This window comes from Apteryx mantelli, chromosome 1 (genome assembly GCF_036417845.1).
Source record: "Apteryx mantelli isolate bAptMan1 chromosome 1, bAptMan1.hap1, whole genome shotgun sequence".
Lineage (NCBI taxonomy): Eukaryota > Metazoa > Chordata > Aves > Apterygiformes > Apterygidae > Apteryx > Apteryx mantelli.
In genome coordinates, this window is record NC_089978.1 from 197,700,777 (window position 1) to 197,720,591 (window position 19,815).

Here is a 19,815-nt window from a genome sequence, read left to right on the forward strand (position 1 = left end):
TCACAATGAGGATGGATAAGAACTGAAACAGGCTGTTCAGCAAGTTGTGGCATCTCCATCCTTGGAGATATTTAAAGTTTGAGAGAAGAAGGCACTGAGCAACCTGATGTGACTTTGAACTTTCCTCTGCTTTGAGCAAGAGGTTGGATGAGATGACCTCCAGAGGTCCCTTCCAACCTTGATCTTCCTATGATCCTATCCTTCAAGAATTTGAAATACGTGGAAAAATAAGTTTTTTTCCCTCTTGCCGGGCAAAAAGTGTATGTAGTTCCTCTTTTCTTCTCATGCAGAAACGGGGAAAGATGTTCCATATACATTACATACAGCCTTGAAGACTGAGAATGGAAGAGTTTTTGAGACAAAAGCAAAGCAAAGACAAAATATTTTTGCCTGAATTTTCCTGTGCTCCATAAAAGAGAACTTTGTACAATCCTTGTAATATAACAGAACAGCATCAAATTAAGAAGACAGAAAGGTGGGAAAGAATTTTGTTCACTATTTGTGAGTGAAGATAAAAAGGGGAAAGAACACTGTTTCATGCTCAGGATCTTATATGAAGCAGTAAATCAGAAGAGGAGACAGATGAAGGATTCTTTGAGCTATCATTACAAGCAACCAAAGGTCAGGTAATAAGGTAGATTTTTACTATCTATATATATAGATATAACAATATGTCAGGATACATACAAACCAAGTTCTCAGATTGCCTATGTCAGGGACAGGCTTTTGATTTTGGAAGGTAGACTTTGATTTTACTAGGAACGCAGTATTTCAAATCTAACTGACAGGAAGGAATTGACTGAAAACCCAGAGGAGAAAAATAATTTGGGGGTGAAAGTAATCATGAAATAACAGCCTTTGCTACTGCACAGGAAGAACAAATAGGGAAAACAGCTTTGAGACAACTCAGGAAACTAAGACTGAGATCTTCTGAGAAAATAATATAAGAGAGAAAGAAGTTAAGTGAACTGAAGTTTTTGAAAGGAACTATATTAAACATATAATGGTAAACTATCCTAGTCTGAAGGAAAGACAGCTTAGAGAGAAACTATGGCATCTTCACCAGGAGAGCTTCAAAGGTCTGAAAATGAAAAATGAATTGTATAAGACCTGGTAACAATGGCATGTGTCTAGGGATTGCTATAAAGGAATAACATGAACATGGAGGAATAAATTCAAAGATATTATGTTGTGAAATATATTTCAGTTGAGGACATCAAGAAAAATTTCTATTAAAATAGAATAAAAGCCTATTCTCTTCAGAAGTAGAAGAGAACAAAGAACAGAGGGATATAGCAAATGTAAGGGAAAGCAAATTATAGACAATGCTGGAGTATCCAACACTTTCTTTGCTTGAGTCTTCGGAAAGGTAAATGGCAGTCAGTTCTTTAATGAAAAAAATTAACAGGCTAAAAGAAATGCATACAGGCACTGTGCTGCTAGGAGTGCTGAATATTTAGATTTAGTATGTGTGTTCAAATCAACTGCCAGATGAAATTCACCCATAATTAACAAGTATGAATTCAATCTGAGAATGATCTTAGAATATACTTGAAAATATTCTGACATATTATACATTTAAAAAACTGTAGAGCACTAGGAGTTCCTAGAAAATTGATGATGTATATATGGAAATAAATATTGGCTAATTTACGTCATGTGAACTCAGTCTAATTTTCTTCTTTTATGGGACAACTGACTTAGTGATTAAAGATATAAAATAGATGTGTTTTATTTCATTTCAATATACTTTTTTAGATGAACTAAGAGAAATTCAGAAGTAAGCACAGAATAAATGCTTAAGTTGAAATTACCTTTGGGTGCACAGCTAGTCAAAAATGTTTTACTTTCGCACTTGGCATTTCAAATGGGTTCCTGAAGTAGTTTCTCCCAAGTCATCTTCTATATCATATTTTTATTAGTGATTTGAATTATAAATCTTTAGTGATTTGAATTAAACTGGTGTTGGACAGGGCAAGTTAGTACACACAGGTAATACCTTCTAGCTGATATCAGATCAAAAAAGCTGTCCTTTCAGTATTCTCAGACCATCATGGCTATAGCAAGGTGTCATGTAGAAATATGCATACACATTTCAAAAACAAAACAGGGAAAGAGACTTCCATTACTAACTCATGTGAATTATTGCTGATGAGACAGTAGAAATTCCTGTTGGAACAGAATCTGAAATCAAGACCTTCTGCAGATCCTTGCTATGACATCTGCAGTCAGCCACCAGAGATAGCCAGGGTGAAAACCAGGAGCTAAAATGAGAAAGAAAGAGATTTCCTCTCAAACTGGTGCTGATATGTGTTTCTGGAACAGTCAAGCCTTAGCGGATAACCTAAGAATGGATCAACAGACAGACTCTCCGCTAGATGGCAAATTTGCAGATCAGGTTTAGTGGAGGGGGTTGAAAGCTTTCTAAGAGACCTCAAACTTGAAATAGCACAAACTTGGATATTTCCTTATTGCCAGGGACCAGGAGTAACAAGCAAGGGTGTTGAAAGCTGATTACAAGGATCTTAAACATGCAGCTCTGCAGGTGGAAAGGAAAGGGATTCTAATCTGTTTTTAAGACATTACTGAATGAATAGGAAAAAAAAAGATGAATTCAGTTGAAAAATAAAAATGTGTTGGCAACAATGAAAAAAATATAAAAGAGGTGAAGTTTATAGGGAGACTATTTCTCATTATACCATCCACTATTAGCTGATCTGGTTCAGTATTGATCTTTTACCCCCTAGCTTTCTCGGTATGCTTTATTTATGTTTGTTATGTCTTAACTGTGAACGTCTCCCAGGTATTTTCTCTGTATCCAGTTTGAGTACTGTGGTTCATATGCCCAGACTTCAAGAAAGCCTGTGGAGCTGATCCTTTCATCCTTGAAGCTTTGTCCTGTTAGCTGTATCTATTATTTAGCTGAGGACCACTATTGCTGTTTCATACTCGAAGAAGGGCTTATGCGCGCAGAAGCTCATCAATTTTTTCCTTGTCAGTGACTTTATAATTTACATTACTACTCTCTACCTTACCTTGCTTTTATCTTTTGGCTGTTACAGATATAATGGCAATACTACTGCACAAAACTAAGAGGAATAGCTCCTTTAAGTGACAATACCAAGGAAAAATGGGCACAGTTCAGACAGTATTATAAATGTCCAGCAAAATTCATCCTCCAGTTCAAACAATGGATGAGAGAATGCCTAGCTGAAGATGCATATTCAGAGACAAAAGCGTCAGCACAACACTTTTTTTTTCCTTATGGGCAACTGAGTCACAGTAAGGGAAGCTGGGCTAATGTGTAACAGGACTGCAGAATAGCAGAGAGCTTGTCAAAACTGGTTAAAACCAAAACAAAAACTAAAGCAGACAAGCTAAAAAAAGCTTGTGAAATGGATGACCCAAAATGGAACCACTTAATTATGTCAAATGGAAACAATTTAAAAAGTGTCATAATGTCTAGTCTATTCCCTTTAGCTTTTTAAATAGCTATCACGTCATACTGTCCTAAGACCATCATTTCTGAACAGTCACTGGTGCCATTCTTTAGATTCATTTGTCAATGTATTCTCCTAAAAGTGAACATGGAAAACTAGTTGATATTGCATGCAGGATGTCATATATTCACGTACAAAAGTAGAGTATTTATTACCTTTGCCAGATCCATTGGTTTATGATTTCTTTGCTTGCTCTGATTTTCCTTTTTTAATTAAATTTTTGATTGTCAAAAATACTGAGCAAATGATTAAAGTACTGATCCCAGCAACAAGAGAATTACTAATGTGATTTCAAAAGCATGTAAAGGTTTAGTATAGCACTCAACCAGGCAGAATCATTGGAAATCTGGAGTTAGAAAACAGGAAAAAAATCAGTATTTCCTTACCAAAGATTCACACGGGACACCTTTATAGAATGAGATAAGGTGCATTTTAGATCAGTATCTCTAAGCTAGGAGTAACGTATTTGTTATGCCAATGCGTGACTAATTATTTTGGTGGAAAGGATGTGTATCACTACAAGAACAGTAAGGCTGGATAAGGTTCTGGCTAAAGGGAAGACATCAGTGGAAGAACAAGTGAGGCAAAGGAACATTATAAAATAAGGTTCTAGAAGATTTGGGGGATTTTATACTTTTTAAAAATTTCATTAATGAGTCCCAAAATGTCACTCATTGATGACAAAATTGATAAGCATTGTCACCAAGTTGAAATTCTTTAAATAAGATCTATGACAGCTTGAATGCTGAAGTCATAGAAACACATAATGTGCAGAGAAGAAAGCTCCAAAAGTGGCCCGAGTGAGCACTGCAGTGGGATTCACTTCTTCTAATTTTACACATCCATATTTAAACTAGTCCCTGTAACCTTTTTTCACAATCTACAGAGAGAGATAAAGTGCTTCCAAAGGGGATCCATCGTGCTTATCTGAGATGCCTATTGTAAAATGAGGTGAACTGCACTCTAAAGATGACTGTTTCTCCTCACTAACTATGAAAATCCCTAGGCAATGGGGTTGGACCAAGATGACTGACTTCTAGATGTCAACTTAGGACAGATGTGTCCTGTCTTCTGCCTATTTGGGGAAAAGAAGAAGAAGAAGAAAAAAAAAAACCTAGAAAGCCATCTGAAGTCAAGACCAAGAGACTTGGGGCACTGAGCAAAGAAACAGTTCCCTGTTGTTTGTGTCTGTGAGTTCAAGGAAACAGGACATTGTACATACCCCTCAATAAAGAAAGCTGCATCAGAATAATTAGCTTCATTATTACTGAATAATTAACTTTCAATCCTTCCTCATTATTGCAACAATTGGAAAACACCTCCAATTTTATTTCTGTATTTATTTACCAGTGGCTAGAGTCAAAAGGTGTCTCTATTGCCAGAGAAAAATTAAATGTTTAGTATGAACACAACACTGATTGCCACCTTTTGAAAGATGCCATTGAGAATAAATGGAAAAGCATGGAAATTAAATCGCACACAATAATTCCCCAAGATCTCACATATTCTGCAAGGCTTATATCTAGCTCAGAAATTTTTTTCCTGGCTGCTTCCCATTTTTAACGCTCATTATTTTTCCTCAAAAGTATAACAGTTTTTGGGACTGAAAATTCAATTTACAACCCCAGAAAGCACATTTCAAGAGAAGAAAACTTTCCTTCTCCATTCTCTTCTCCTTGTTATAGACATGAAAGTAGGGAAGTAAAAACACTTACTTCAGAGCTACACTGAGGATCAGTGGCAGAATTGGCTGTGTAGCCACAGTTGTCTCCCACCAGAGACATAGGGTCTCCCATCAAATCAGAGGTGAAATGAAATGGAAATATGAATGTGCTGGGCCTTGATCAAGATTCACTTCTCTAAAAAACACAAGGGAGCCAAAGCAACAGATGTTTGGAAAATGTAATAGCATCTCTAAGATTTAGCACTTAGGATGGTGATAGGATGAAATCACATCCTAAAGTGCTCACATTTCTAAATACATATCCAATATGATGCCAGACAACTGCTCCAAAAACTCTCTGAGTATAGTTAGTATATCCTTATGGAAATGCAATTTGATGCATCTTAAGCTGCATTTTTTCATTTTCTCATTCGTCCTCTTTTTTTAAACTTCCTCCTAAGGAACAGTCACTTCTAAGTAAAGGATGCTATCAGGAGAATGAGATTCATTTGAAAAAGAAGGAAAACCAAGAGACAGAGCAATCAGAAAAAAAGTATCTCTCTGAAACATTAATAAAATGAGACTTAAAAATCTGTACAATACAAATGAGCTTTATCTCCAGCTGGGAGATATGATCTTGGCCTGAGTTTTCAAAGAGTGGTAATCAAAAAAAAAAAAAAAAAAAAAAATCCAATTTCCCTAGCTTTTCTGCTTCTAAACTGCAGAACTGCTGATAAAGTGATAGCTCTTTGGGAAAGTTTATTGACACCTTTTGGAGAAGCCGTTCACAGAAACCAGATGAAATCTATTTTCAGGGTGTGATAAGAGGAGAAGAAACACATTTCATACCTACATTCAACCTGTATTTCTGAACAGACAGAATTTGATATTTTTTGAATACATTTCCAGAGTCCTTATGGCATTAAAAAAAAAAAAAAAAAAGAGAGAGACTTGAGACAAGTTTGCATTTAAAAATTTTAAGAGGAAATATAAAGTTCACTTCTGTTGGCCTATTCATTGTAAGCACATTATATAGCTTCTTTTAGTTTTGCATAGAAACCCACTGTGCCTGAAGGACATCAGTGCCATGATTTTTTTAAGATGACCTGTACTTACAGCTTTTTTTCTTTGAATCAGTTCAAGTGCTTTCCCCTTCAGCAATTACCATACAATCTTCTATCTGTCTGAAGCTGAATCCTCTCGTCTAATGATGCTAGATAACATACAGATCCTCCATTATATTCATTATATTCATTATTCATCCTAGATAGACTCCATTCCTGTGAATCTCCCTACTGGAGATTTACCGCATCACCAATGGTAAATACAATATCACAAAGCAGTATTTCCAAAATGCAGTTTACATGCAGACTCATATATTGCCCATAAAATGTAAGATATGAACAAATAACGGGATTTTAAAACAATAAAGAACCCCTAAACTGGTCTCTAATACCTGAAGCACACACCATGAAAGATTAGAAAGGCCCAATTACTTCAGACTTTTTAAACTAAGTCTGTCTTTACATCAATCTACTTCTCACAAACAACTCCTTGATAACATTTCTCTTCACCCCTGAACTAGCTGTAAACAAGTTAGCTCCAGAAGTGGTAACAATTTACCTTCACCAATGCAATACTCTGCCCAAGGTAAATTAATTCTCCTCAGAGTGTCACCTTGATGGAGCATGACGCTAACCAAGTGAAACAGATTGCATAGCCTGCATGAGTATCTTGCATGGCACTGCACAATGTCCCATCAACCTGATCATCCCGTTCAGAACAATGCCAGATGGTATGTTTACGTGCGTAGATACACCTTTCATTTCTTTTTTGTCTCTTGACTCCATCTTGGCCAGAAGCCATTAGACCACAGTAAATATTTCTAATTACCTACATAAATATCTTCATTAATAGAGTCAGATCAGCATGTCTCATTATTATATTTTAGTTCCACCTCTTTTGTAATTATAGTAATTAGAGATCATGGAAACATGTTTATTGCATGTGCTATTATCCTTTCACAGTAGGGTGCAATTAAAACACTGATAAACCTGTATTTACATTTCTTCAAAGTTTTAGATCATATTCTAAGTATTTCTCTTCCTGTGTCATTACTGAAGGGTAGTATATAGATACTTTTTGCCCTGAGTCAACTGTCATGTCTCTCCGATTCACTTAGCTCCCACTTAACTGAATGCATCTCTTGCATAAGTAAAAAAATATATATATATATATTTATTTATTTATTTATCTTTCTCCAAACCTCATTTTACCTTGTAAGTTTGTGGAATGCTTCACACTGTTATGAGCAAATGTTCACATGGATGCCCTGTTCTTTCACTCCTTAATCTAACTGTTTTTGCTTTAAAAATGTTATTTGCTTTGCTCTCATTTTGCGGAGTTGTGACCTTGTCTGGCACCAGCACGCCTGGCCTGGCACCTGACATCTTGACCCCCGTTCTCCAACAAACTTGCATGTTTTCAGTACCTCTAGTTAATATTCTCCATCCTGGAAACCTGCCTGGAGAAGCTGCCGTTCAGCTTCCACAACATAAGCTATTTTCTTGGCCAGGACCTCTCCAGGAGCTGTCGATGAAGGAACCACCGTATTTCCACTTTAAGCAATATTTTCCTTCACCCTCATTCCAGAGGCTTCACTTAATCTTTCAACCTTGTATACACAGTTGCCCAATGTGCTCCTTTTAAGGAAAAGAGTCGTTCTGCCTTTGGACCACTCATATTTGTGCTCCTAAATCCTAGCAAACTTCCCTTGCCAATTACCAGTATGATTCTGATGTAAAATACCCCACCCTTCTAGCTTCCTGCATAGCTTTCTTGCTGACTGAACAGGCAGCCTCCGGGCTGCTGTCACACAACTCAGCCACAAAACCAAAACACAACCTCGAATCATTTATAGGCCTAATTTAAAAATATTTAACATTTTTTTGCCTCCCTAGAACATGTTTTTTCTTGATGAATGGTAGCCACATAGTTAGTGCTGTGTGAATCCAAGACTGTTGTGTGTACCAAAACATTTAACCTGCAGTGGATCTGCACAGATGAGTCTTTAAATCAGTAAAGACACCCCCGAAGTCTGGGGGAGGCCGTGTGCACTCCAGAGTGGCTATACTGACAGATCCGTTTGCCACTCACAGCCTAACCCAGCTGGGGTTTTTAGCACAGGATTCAGACTTCTACCCACTGGAAGGTGTACATTCCCCACGTAACAAGGTGGTAGAGCCTGTACTAGAGTAAACATAAATTTGTAAGCCTCTTCGTCTCATGAAGTGCTAATTATGCTCTTCTAACTTACCAAAGACAAGCTTAGCAGAGTATTTTGAAACGTATTTGTAAAAATACTGTGTGATTTTTCAGCAAGTAATCTTAGCTACAGAAATTCAGATGCTGCCTGATTAAGCAGCATACCATGCTTTTGACTTTTATCATTTTGGAGGAGGAATTTTGCTTTAAAATTAATTGCATGACATGACTCCCAGATCAGGATTTTCTTTCCCTAGAAGACTACGTGTGTAGTCTCATACAGCATGCACACCCTTCAAATTTGTCTGCAGTCTAATGGTAGAGTTGCAGGGAAAAGAAGTCTGCTTAGAATGGCACTGTTGGCTCTAAAATATGGTTTTGTTTGCTTTCTTTCATGAAAGCAAAATTTATTTTACATGGTAATCCATGAATTAAAATTTGAGTTGATGGGCTTGCAACATAACATTGTCTGTTGAGAAGCAACATAAGAAGGGAAAATATTTAAAGCATTTCATCTGCTGTTTGCTAGCTTAAGAGCTCTTTGCTGTTTAATTATTTCAAATGATGAAATGCTAATTGGAAGTGGTATAACTACACTTTCTGCAATTGATGTTGTCTGTGTGTTAATGACATGGTAATGTCAACAACCACGCTGACTTTTGTCTGAGCTGTTTGATCAGTTCGTGTTATTGTCGAGGAAAGATATTAATCAGACAAAAACATTAACTGGTATCTTTGATTTATACTAAGATCATTGTTCAACTTCTGCTCCTTTGGAAGTCACTGAGGATAAATTATTGCAAAGAAGAATACTAAAGTTATTCTGGTGAAACACAAATCGAATAGTTTGTCAAAATTATATAAGAAGTTTTAACTGATAATGCTGCTGTGAGATTTCTTGGTGGAGTAATTATCCTAAATTGATCATTCCTAAATTTAATCTTTTTTTTTCAGTTTATAGTCATTAATAACATTAACAGTTTGCTGCCTCACAGATATATTTACTCAAGGGTGTCATATTCTCTATTTGTAACCTAGACTCTCAGAAAAAAACTTCTATAAAATCTGCTATCAAAACAAACAAACCGCATGAGTACTCCCGTTTCTTCTTCTGCAGCAGACAAACTAGGCTTCCCATAAAATGTGCTTGTGAAGTCTTTGAGATAGCTTAACGTATTCCTCTTTTTACTCATTCAGTGGAAACAGTCAACACCTAGTAAAGCTGGTACAGGCTTGGTGTAGCAGGGTGCCTCCTGTGCTGCCTGCGAGCCGACAGCTCGGCAGGGGGCAAATGAAGGCCTGCAGTGTGCCCCAAGTCCGGGAGTCCTAGTGAAAGGGGCCAGAGTGATGAAGCAAGCCACGGCTTGAGGGAGGGAGTAAGGTACTAGCACACGCCGCGCTGCCAGCCCCATTCAGCGTGGCCAAGGAATTTTTCTGTTAACGAAGTTTAAAGTTCAGGCTGGAGCTGCAAAGGTGATAAGAGGCTCTAGCTGCACAACCTCCACCGGAGTGAGGAGAAGTGGGTGCCTGAAAATCTCAGCTTCTGTGTTTATGCCCGTGCCTGAATGTATCATTTTATTACCAAGTGAAATTAATCATAGAAACTTAAGATAACTATACTGTTAATAATGTGTCATAGGAATAGTCCAAATTCCAGAGGCAGCGCTGGGATGTCTGCTACCTACATTGCATTCTCCCAGTGTTTATACTGTCTGTGTCAAGAGTGCTCTGCCTGCAGCCACAGCAAGACCTGCCACTGTCATGTTAGTTAAAAAAGAAGCTCAGCTTTGATAAGTAAACTCTGCTTGGTAAAAATAGACTTTATAGGTTATGTTTTCAGCATTCTCACAGGGATTGTCTGAAGGAGTAATGGAGTACTAGGAAAAAATCCTCTGAGAACTAGTTTTTAAAATGACTAATGCTTCTGTGATGAAAACTAATCAAATGTAAATTCTCTTATATTCTCAGAATTAATCTACACCAATTAACAAGTCTTAACACAGATAAACAAAAGTTTGCAACTTATATCCTACAAGAAGTTTCACTGAGTTTGGGAACAACCCCCTTAATGCATCATGAGAGAGGCAACACGAGACTTCATGCACCATGCTGCAAAAGTTCTTTCTTTCAAGAAAAGTATTTCTTGTGGGATACAAGTGCAGTCATGTAACAAAAGAGCAAATCTGTATCAATATGACTTAATCAATACACAAGGAAAACAGTATATTTCAAAGGCTAATGTTTAAGACTAATATCCAGGCGTAAAATCACACAAGGAATCTCCCTTTGAACCTCGTAAAGTATTTATTAAAGTAATGCAACAAAGGTCCAGAAGAGAAAAGTATTAATCAGTAGTTGCTTAAATCATTAATATTTATCTTTTAAAATGGACCAAATTCAGAAATCAGGACAAGAGTTGCACTAAACCAGATTTTAAGGCTCTTCCAGGGTGCTATTTGCTTTGTTCGAATTTGGATCAGTATTGGATTCTAACAGCCTGAAAGATTAGGGACTGCTAAACATGAGGTTTGTCTAGCACCATACCCTTCTCCCTTACTCTGCAATAATTACTTATTTCAGGTTCAAAGTAAGCTGTAAACTAATATTATAGGGCCATGCCATTTTTGCAGAAAGGTTCAGAATTCTTCTTAATTATACCTAAGAGGATATGTAAAAATCACAGGAAGATGCTATTACTTTGTTATTAGAAGTACCTCTGAGCCTGTACTCAGGGTCTTAAGCTATTTTAGGAGGATTTTTTCCCTGCTTGTATATTTCTTATCTTCAGCAATTGTTCATTTAGAGTCTATTCCTGTCATTCTTTGAAGTCAACAGGAGTTCTGAGTATAGAGTAGACACCTAATAAATAACCAATCTGTTCAGTTATACTGCAGTCATGGGGGATATTCACATTCCCTCAGGAGTTCACCATGATGGAGGGGAGGATAGGAGCTACTGTGATTTCCTGTGGAGATGGCTAAGTGTAAGAAATGCTATAGGAGCAGGGCTAGGACCTTTGAAATGTGCTGTTTCATTGGAAAAACCCCACACAAAGTCCTTGAAGCGTTCTGCAGAAGCCTCTCAGACATGATGATGAACTTTCACTGAGTCTTCAGCAGAATTCTGCAGAAATTGGTGTCCCGGCAGAGCCCTGGTGCACCCCGGCTCCCAGGCCAACCCTGTCATGCAGGACATGTCAGGCTCCTCAGTCAATGGGCTCTCACAAATTTATACCATTCTTGGGCAAGGCTTCTCCAACAAGTAGTTTTAAGGAAACTGAGGAGATGGATTTACAGCATGACAGTTATGCTGTACAGCATGTACAGCAGATATGAAGTAGGAATTAACTACTGTTTCTTTACTTAAGGGAGGGGTATGCTCTAGAGCAATCATTGCAGCACCAGTAACAGTGACTCCTGGTAACTTGTTCAGGTAGCCTGGCTAAATTTCCAGCAGCAGCTGGCAATGCCAATGCTAGCTGGACGATGTAATTTCAGAAATACTTAATGTTTTAAAAAGATGGGACTTTCCCCTCCTTTAATTTCTAACCTGCAAGATCTTTCTTTTTAATCTAGTGTCATTCTGATTCATAACAAAGGAGAGTTTTAACATCACCATCTCCTGTGAAACAGGAGACACTGGAAATACCACGCCTTGGCCAGTTCTGCAGACTCCCTCCAATGACCTGCCTGCCTGTGGGATCTGTTTGGCCAGGGAAGTCAAACCACCACATCCTGTAGGGGTAAGTCTGGAAGGAAGTGACATAAAGCATAATTTACATATCAGAAACTAAAAATGTCTTTTATATCTTAAAAATTAAATAGCATTTCTTTATTTTTATATGAAAGATTTTATTAGCCATATATTTCAAATTCCTTCAAAAATATGAAGGAGAAGGATAAGAGATATACAGATCCAAAAATATAGGAAGCATGACAGTCTGGAGTACCTTACTGGAAGTAGTTATGGAAAGTCGTTAATCACTGTACTCTCTACCTTGGCTTCAGGTCACTACCTTTACTCTTAATCTTTGCAAACATTAACATTCAGCCAACTCACCTATATAGCTCTGTAAAAGTTTTACAGATTTGGATGGTAGGAACGAGCTCCAGACATCTCTGCAAGGTTGCTGTCTTTCTGATTCTTCCAAATTAAATTCTGCAGTATGGTCTCTAATTTTTTTACAAAATTTTCATCCAGTCATAGTGGAATAAACAATACTTACAAAAGTTATTAGTAAGACTCTTTCTAGAACTGGTTCATTTTCTCTAAAATCCATCCTGGGTGATTATTACTGTACTCATGAAGAAGGGAGAGGCAAATAGTTTATATTTCTGTGCTGCTATGTAGCAAGACACAGCAGCTCTGGGCTCTCAAGCAAAGCTAGCTAAATAGCATTAGTTTAAATGAAGCTCTTGACCAACTGTTGGATACGTTTTAAAACAATTGTCAGCATTTCAATGAAATTAATCCCTTCTTCCCTTTCCTATTTTGTGATCCAGTAACTCACAAGAAAAAAAAAAATACAACCCATTGTTAACTTCTCATGTTCTGAAAACCAGTGTCCTGCCTGACTCAACATTTTGAAATCTTACTGTAACAAACTCACTTCTTAAATACAAAAAAATACTTCTGTAAAACAAGAATTACATTCCTGGCTCTGGTCCTCACTGCCAGATTGACACTGCTCAGGCTCACTAAGCTTTTATCCCCCATGGGGGCAATACAGCTCCCTTTTTGTGTCTCCTCTATTCAGATAGGCAAAGCCCAGCAGGTATCCCACACATTGGCTCCTTTCTATGGGATACATCCACCTGCAGTGGGGTGGAGATGCGGAGAGCAGCCTCCAGCGCTGCAGCCTGACAAGAATGAGGGATGGCAGCCTGAACTGTGGTTTCAGAGCCAGATACATCTCTTTTGACTGCTGAGGCCAGGACAGCGTGTAATAGAGCATCTTCTGCTGTGTTTGTGTCAACAGCATCCACCAAACAGGCCCCAATTTCATGTAGGGCCTTTATGCTCTAGCAATGTAGGAATGATGCTGCTAACCCACTATAGTGAGGGTGCCGATCGCTCTCCCTTACAGGTTATATATGTAGTGTGCATACGGAGACACACACCCATTTCCCAGGGTATTCTGAAAAATGATAATGGGATTAATGAGAGTTTGTGTCAGACTCTAGAAACTCTCTTCTGGCTAACCAAGTGATTTGTAAACTCCTCTGTCATAAAGTTCAGTGCCTCTGCCTTCCTGTACAAAGTGCCAGAGCGATCTAGCAACAGGAGACCTGCTACAGGTAGCTGCAGAACAACTGAAGAGAGAAATTCTTTGTATTATATCAATCTGATCTTCAGAGAGATTGAAGTTTAGGCATATAAGAACATCTTGCAGCCTCAAAGCTGTTTGTCTTGCTGACCAAAAGCTTTGAAGTTCCTTCCAAACCATTTCCTTACTGTGGACTCCCCCAAGGCTACCAAGTGGCTTTAAAACTTAAAGTTTTATACATAGCTCTCCGTCTGCTTACTCAGTCTTTTATTCTAGGCTCGGTTTAAATAATTTTGTGACTTTCTCATCTTAGCAAATTCTGCACAGACTCCACCAATCTGAAGAGGTTTTTTTTCTGGCCCTGCTGAGGACTTGCCCACTGCTCCCTGTTCCCCTCCGCAGTTCCTCATTCAGGGTTTGGGGCTGCTGGTTCCCAGATCTGGGCCCTGCTCCCATGCTACCTGTCCTAGCAGGCACTTGGCCCTTCCTGCTCCCTAAACACACTCACTTGGCAGCAACTTCCCCCATCTTTCCTTCTTTCCTGTTGGTTGCTGCTGACCTAGTTTCTATTTAAAAAAATAGCATGAAAACCATAGAACCAGCAAATCACATGTCAAATGTGCCTGGCTCAAGACTTCTCTAGTGTAAGCCCAGTGGCTTTTTGGTGGCCAATAATCAGCGTACAACCAGTTAGACCTGGAAAATCATCCCTGCTGCTCAGCCTTGGAAGCAGAGGGTACTGCTGCTACGAGCAGCCCCAGTCCCTTCCTCATTAATGCCTCCTTCATCCGGCTCCTTTCTTAGCAGGACAAATAGCAGAGCTGGCTCCCTGGGACACTGGCAGACCTGGCAATGTCACCAAGGCTGTCCTGCCGCTGCCACAGCTCGGTCTCTGGGGCCACCGCTGTGTGGGCCCTGGCTGCCTTCTCCAAGTCTGGGGCCGGCTCTCCAGGGCCCAAAGCAGGTGGCAGCGGTGGCAGCAGCACGAGCCCACAACACGAGCATCTGCCGTCTGCCCAGACCTGAGTGTTTGGACAGAGAGCACAGGACTCCCTGTGCCTGTGTTCACTGCGCACGCAGGGGTGACACGCTTCAGCCCTGTCCTTTGTGAACAAACTCCACCAGGGCTGGTGTCTTATCCAAAATAAAATCCTGAATCTGATCTGCATCTCCAAACTGTGAGGAAGTCAGTTGCAGACCTGCACAGTCAGTCATGGGAACTGCGGATATGAACATTGCAATTTAGGCCCATCCCTAAAAAAAGAAGGTAAAAACAAGACCGTAACAGCTCAAGCTGCAAAACAACATTCTTTTTAAGTCCATGCCCTCTGTTACAGATATTGCAAGCTCAATGGAAGCAATGCAACTATAATTGTTAGGTATAGGAAGTAAAAGAGCCTTGCCTAACAAGAATTAACATTGGCTAATCTCTCTAGCTGAATTTGGTTTACAGCTAGCGATCATTGTATTGCAACACTGGATATTTCAAATTCAGGCAGTGTGGTGCATTATAGCTGTATACAAGTGAATATACACATGTTCTTTTTAGCAAATTTTCAAAATTCTGTACATTGGATTCTCAAATGCAAATACTAATTAACCTTTCTTTTAACTTATTTTGCATTTGCCTTAATTTTTGCCAAAGTTGCTCCTTGCAGAGATTGTCCATTGTTGCTATCGCATGCTTTGACAAACACTTCTTAAACAGCAGATCAACAGGCTTTGCATACACTGTAGTAAATCAATATTTCACAGAAATACATACAGCACATGCTGTATTTTTAATGTAAGCAAGTACACAGATCATAGTTACAATACAGCAATACAAACACTATTTTTAATACCCTAACAAAACTGTCTTATAATCTCTACTGTTATGAAAGCCAATAGAATTTGAATGCCAATAAACTTTTGAACCTTTATGAGTTGAAAATATTTAAAGCACTTAAGGCAGGGTGTGATAAGATTACTTACGGGCTACTGTCTGCTATCAGTAGTTAATAAAAGATTTTTTGTTGTTTTGTTTTTTTTTTTGTTCAGTAATGTTCACTAATAGATATTTTTCTGTCTTGTCATACCCAAAAGGGAAGAAAGAAAGGAATTTTAATAAAGACTTGTACCCTGTGTTTGTGTATACCTCTTTTGTTAAAGATTCCGAAATATTAGTACTTTAATAATAAAGTCCATACACACATTCAAACACTCTTCATTAATCAACTGATAGTCACCCTCTGTATTCACTACTAGATTATTCACTAGAATAGTCTTCAAGAGCATACAAAAAAGATGACTCAAGCACAATTTAAGTAAATCTATTTAAAAGGTAAATGAATATTCATGTTACTCATTCAGTTCCAGTTGTTTCATATATTCAACTTTCCTTGCTCTGGTCAGTGGAACTGAGTCTTTCCTGTCAACAGTAGTTTGTTCACAATATCTGAAGTAGCTTTGTCAGAGGAAGAATGAATTTTCCTATTTTTTTTCTTTGACTGCGACTCCTCTTTTCATCTGAATTTTGATTCATCTTCTCTTTTCTTTCTCTCTCCTCTATCTTTCCTTTCTATCTGTTCTGCAGTGGACTTGCTGACAGGCTGGCCTGCAGTAAAATTGTAATTAAAAATGTTTCCTTTCTCTGCTTAACAAGAAGCAGTTCTTTCAGCTGAATTCCTTTCACTGCAGTGTAGGTTTGTGCCATGGTCAGGATAGTTCAGGAGGAGGGGAGAAATTTTCCAGCTGTATTTACCAGCTTTTCAAAACACTCCATTTCATTGACTTGTTGAAATTCTCTAGGGTTCATAAGGAATTGAACACTCTGGGTCATTTGTTTCTAATGTACACATAAAAACACCCTATTAATTTCTTAGATAATGAAAAATTAGTATCACGCTCCTGAGGTTCTAATTATTTTAGAAGGATACATTTTTTCCCTGAGTTTGAAGGTTTGCTTTCTACTCAAAGGGTAGTTGAAAGAGGACAGAATTCTCCTACAGGAATAGCAAGAGATTAAATGTCTCACTTTTCGTCCAGTTGGAAGTTTTAAAAATCTTTTCAATAAAAGACTGTTTACAATAAAAGACTGTTTACAGAGATTCTCCTCATTTTTTCAGTTCATACCTAATAATAATGTTAGAATATCCCTCTCCCTTCAGCAAATTATAAGGAACTAATGTGCTTGAGATAGCTGAGGATCTGGTTATTGGTAATTACTGAATGTACGGGTTAGTTAATCCAGGAAGAAAAACCAGGGTGAAAGAGCTGAAGAAATGAAAACATCCCTAATACCTGACATGATGAAAAATGCTCCTAATAGCACAACCAATTAGATAATAGAGTAGATGGTCAAGAAAGTTCAGAGGAGTGCAAGGTGGAAACAGAGGAAATAATTACCTAAGGTCTGAGGACAGTCTAAATGATGATGCAAATTCCTTATAACTGATGGTGACACAATGAACGGTTGTTCTGGCTCAGTATACAACTGGGCATAGCAATGGTGAAGCAGAGGCCTCTGCTTGGTTACCAGGGCAGTATCTCCAATTCTCTCTAGTAACATCAAGGTAAACGACTTTGTTGAGCCAATAGCTTCTATAGCAGTGTCTCAGTTCCCAGAATTTCTGTAAAACAGGCTACATGTTTAACTGAATAAATATGGCCTGACAGCTTAATTTTCACAACCCTTTATTTTAAGTCCAAACACCATGATTTCATGCAATTTACTTATGGATAAGAGGAGCCAGGCTCCTTAACCGGACTACAGCTTAGTACCTTGTTTTTTCTACTGTAAAAATCACATTCCTTTTTAGTTCCCAAAATTAATTGTACTCAGAAAACTGCCATATGAACTGGAAATAGGAACAGACAGCAATATGAATTTGGCACTCATGCTTTAGGCGCTCATCATCATGATATGATCATTACGCAAAAACAACGAAACAATAAAAGGATAAAATGACAGTACTTTGCCAGCCATTTCAAGTCAGGACACTTATCTTTCCTAGGTGCTTTTGAGGAGGAGCTGGACACAAATAAAACAAACACGAGTATAGCCTTAGGAAGAACTCATAAGTCTTGCTTTGTTTCTCAAGAGCAGGAAACAAAGCTCTGTGTGTGGGGCAGGGGGAACAAAAAATAAAACGGGGATTCAGCACTTCTAAGTGCTTTCACATTGCTTCATATAGAAACACAAGCAAGGATGTAACTTGCTATAAATTCCTTTGAATTCTGGAAATCATTTTTTTCCAGCTATTTAATTTTCACCAATGAAGAAAGCTGGAAAACCTCTTTCCCCCAGAAAAATGCTCAATATCGATAACACCACAGAACAGGATATAAGTAATGAACTCCAGCTACTACCTACATAACAGTCATCACTTGTAAATTGTCCCGTTAATTCTATCAGAGTGAACAAATTGTGTGCTTATTATTAGACCACAAAATCCTCTAATTTACTTCCAGATGACCTCTTTTAACCGGAACCAGTTGAAACACTAGAAAGCCATTTCTTGAAAGCTAATAATTAATTATAAAATTAGGAATATTATGCATATTAAATAAAATATGTATAAGATTTCCCTATTTTGACCATGGTCTGGTGAATACCATAGGGAGAAGGAAAACCAGCCTCCTTTTCTGGATCCTGGTGCATCTGCATATACAGGCCAGCTTACCCTAGCATTGCAGTTGCCACATGCCACACTGCAACCTCCAGAGGTCTGCAACCTAAAGGTCAAATCTAGCTCACAGCTCTCATAGCTAGTCTCTAATGAGCGATCTGTTGAATCAAGTAAAGAGGATTCAGTGTGCTCTTGAATGAGTTCTGATCAAGGTTTAGGTTTTGGGGTTTTTTTAATGATCCTTATCATTGTGCTGAAGTACTTGTATTGCAGTCCGGCTCACAAGACTGAAACTGAAACTGTGGGCACATACTGAGGGTTTGATGCCTAGTTTGACTCTAACTTGAAAGCTTACTTTTAGCATGAAAAGAAAGAAAAAACAAAACCCACAATTAAACAACCAAAACAACACCAAAAGTTTCTTTCCACTGACTTCAGTGAAACAAATCTTACTTTATCACTACAATAAGTAAGGGGAAAATTAGGACAGCTGTGAAGAGGTCTGAGTACCATTTGATCTAAAATAAAAACTCCTTTTCCGGTTTATTTTAAAAAGTATTCCCTGGTACAAAAGAAATAATGATTCAGGTACTCAGCCTGAAAAAAGTGGATGTTCCACTATCAAAAGGAGCATAAAATACTTTGTTGTAGCACAGCATCCTTTACCTGAGTATCTCAAGGCACATCTTAGTGATTCTCAACTTTACTGAAGCAGAAACCAAGGCATACAGAGATGAAAGCCTAAATTTTCAAAAAACAGCCTGTAAATGGGAGTGCTTCCATTTTAGGGTGTTAGTTTTCAACAAAGTCAATTTCCCGTCTCTGAAAATGTATGTTCAGCTGTCATAATGTTCAACTGCATTGGGCAACAGCAGCTTTTATTAACCTGCCTGGTGTTTGAGGGCCTTTACCTCGGCTCTTTAGCTAAGTTCCAACTTCAACGGTTACAAAATTGTGTCCAAAATCTGAGACTGTCTGAAAGTTTAGCACTCAATGACATATTGTAGATTATTGGTGGACTAAGTCACAGTCAGAAAAATTGGATTTTCCCAGGTCTAACCTCTAGGTAATATTGTGTCCCTATTCCATAGCTTCCTGATGGGCTCTGTTTTGAAGAATTATATTTAGAAGCTTAATTTTTTAAGACCTAAAGAAAACTAAGGATTAAACATTTTATCCAAAGCATCTGCTTCATACCGAGTAAATTAGAAAAATAAAATAATAACATAAACTAATGAAAATAAAACCACCCTGACATATGAATATCTGCCAGTGACATCTACCTCTGTGCTGGACCAATCACTATATTGCAGTACAGATTTCTGCAATTTCCAGCAATGGGAATGAGATCAAAGCTTGTGCTATAGCCTCATTGTCTCTCCTACGGTATAAACTGAGGCTGCTCAAGACAAAGAAACAAATTACTTACTTAAAAAAAAAAAAAAAAAAGATGAGCAGCAAGTTCTTTTCTTTATCCCTAAAGTTGTCCTAGAAATGGATTATAGCAGGCTC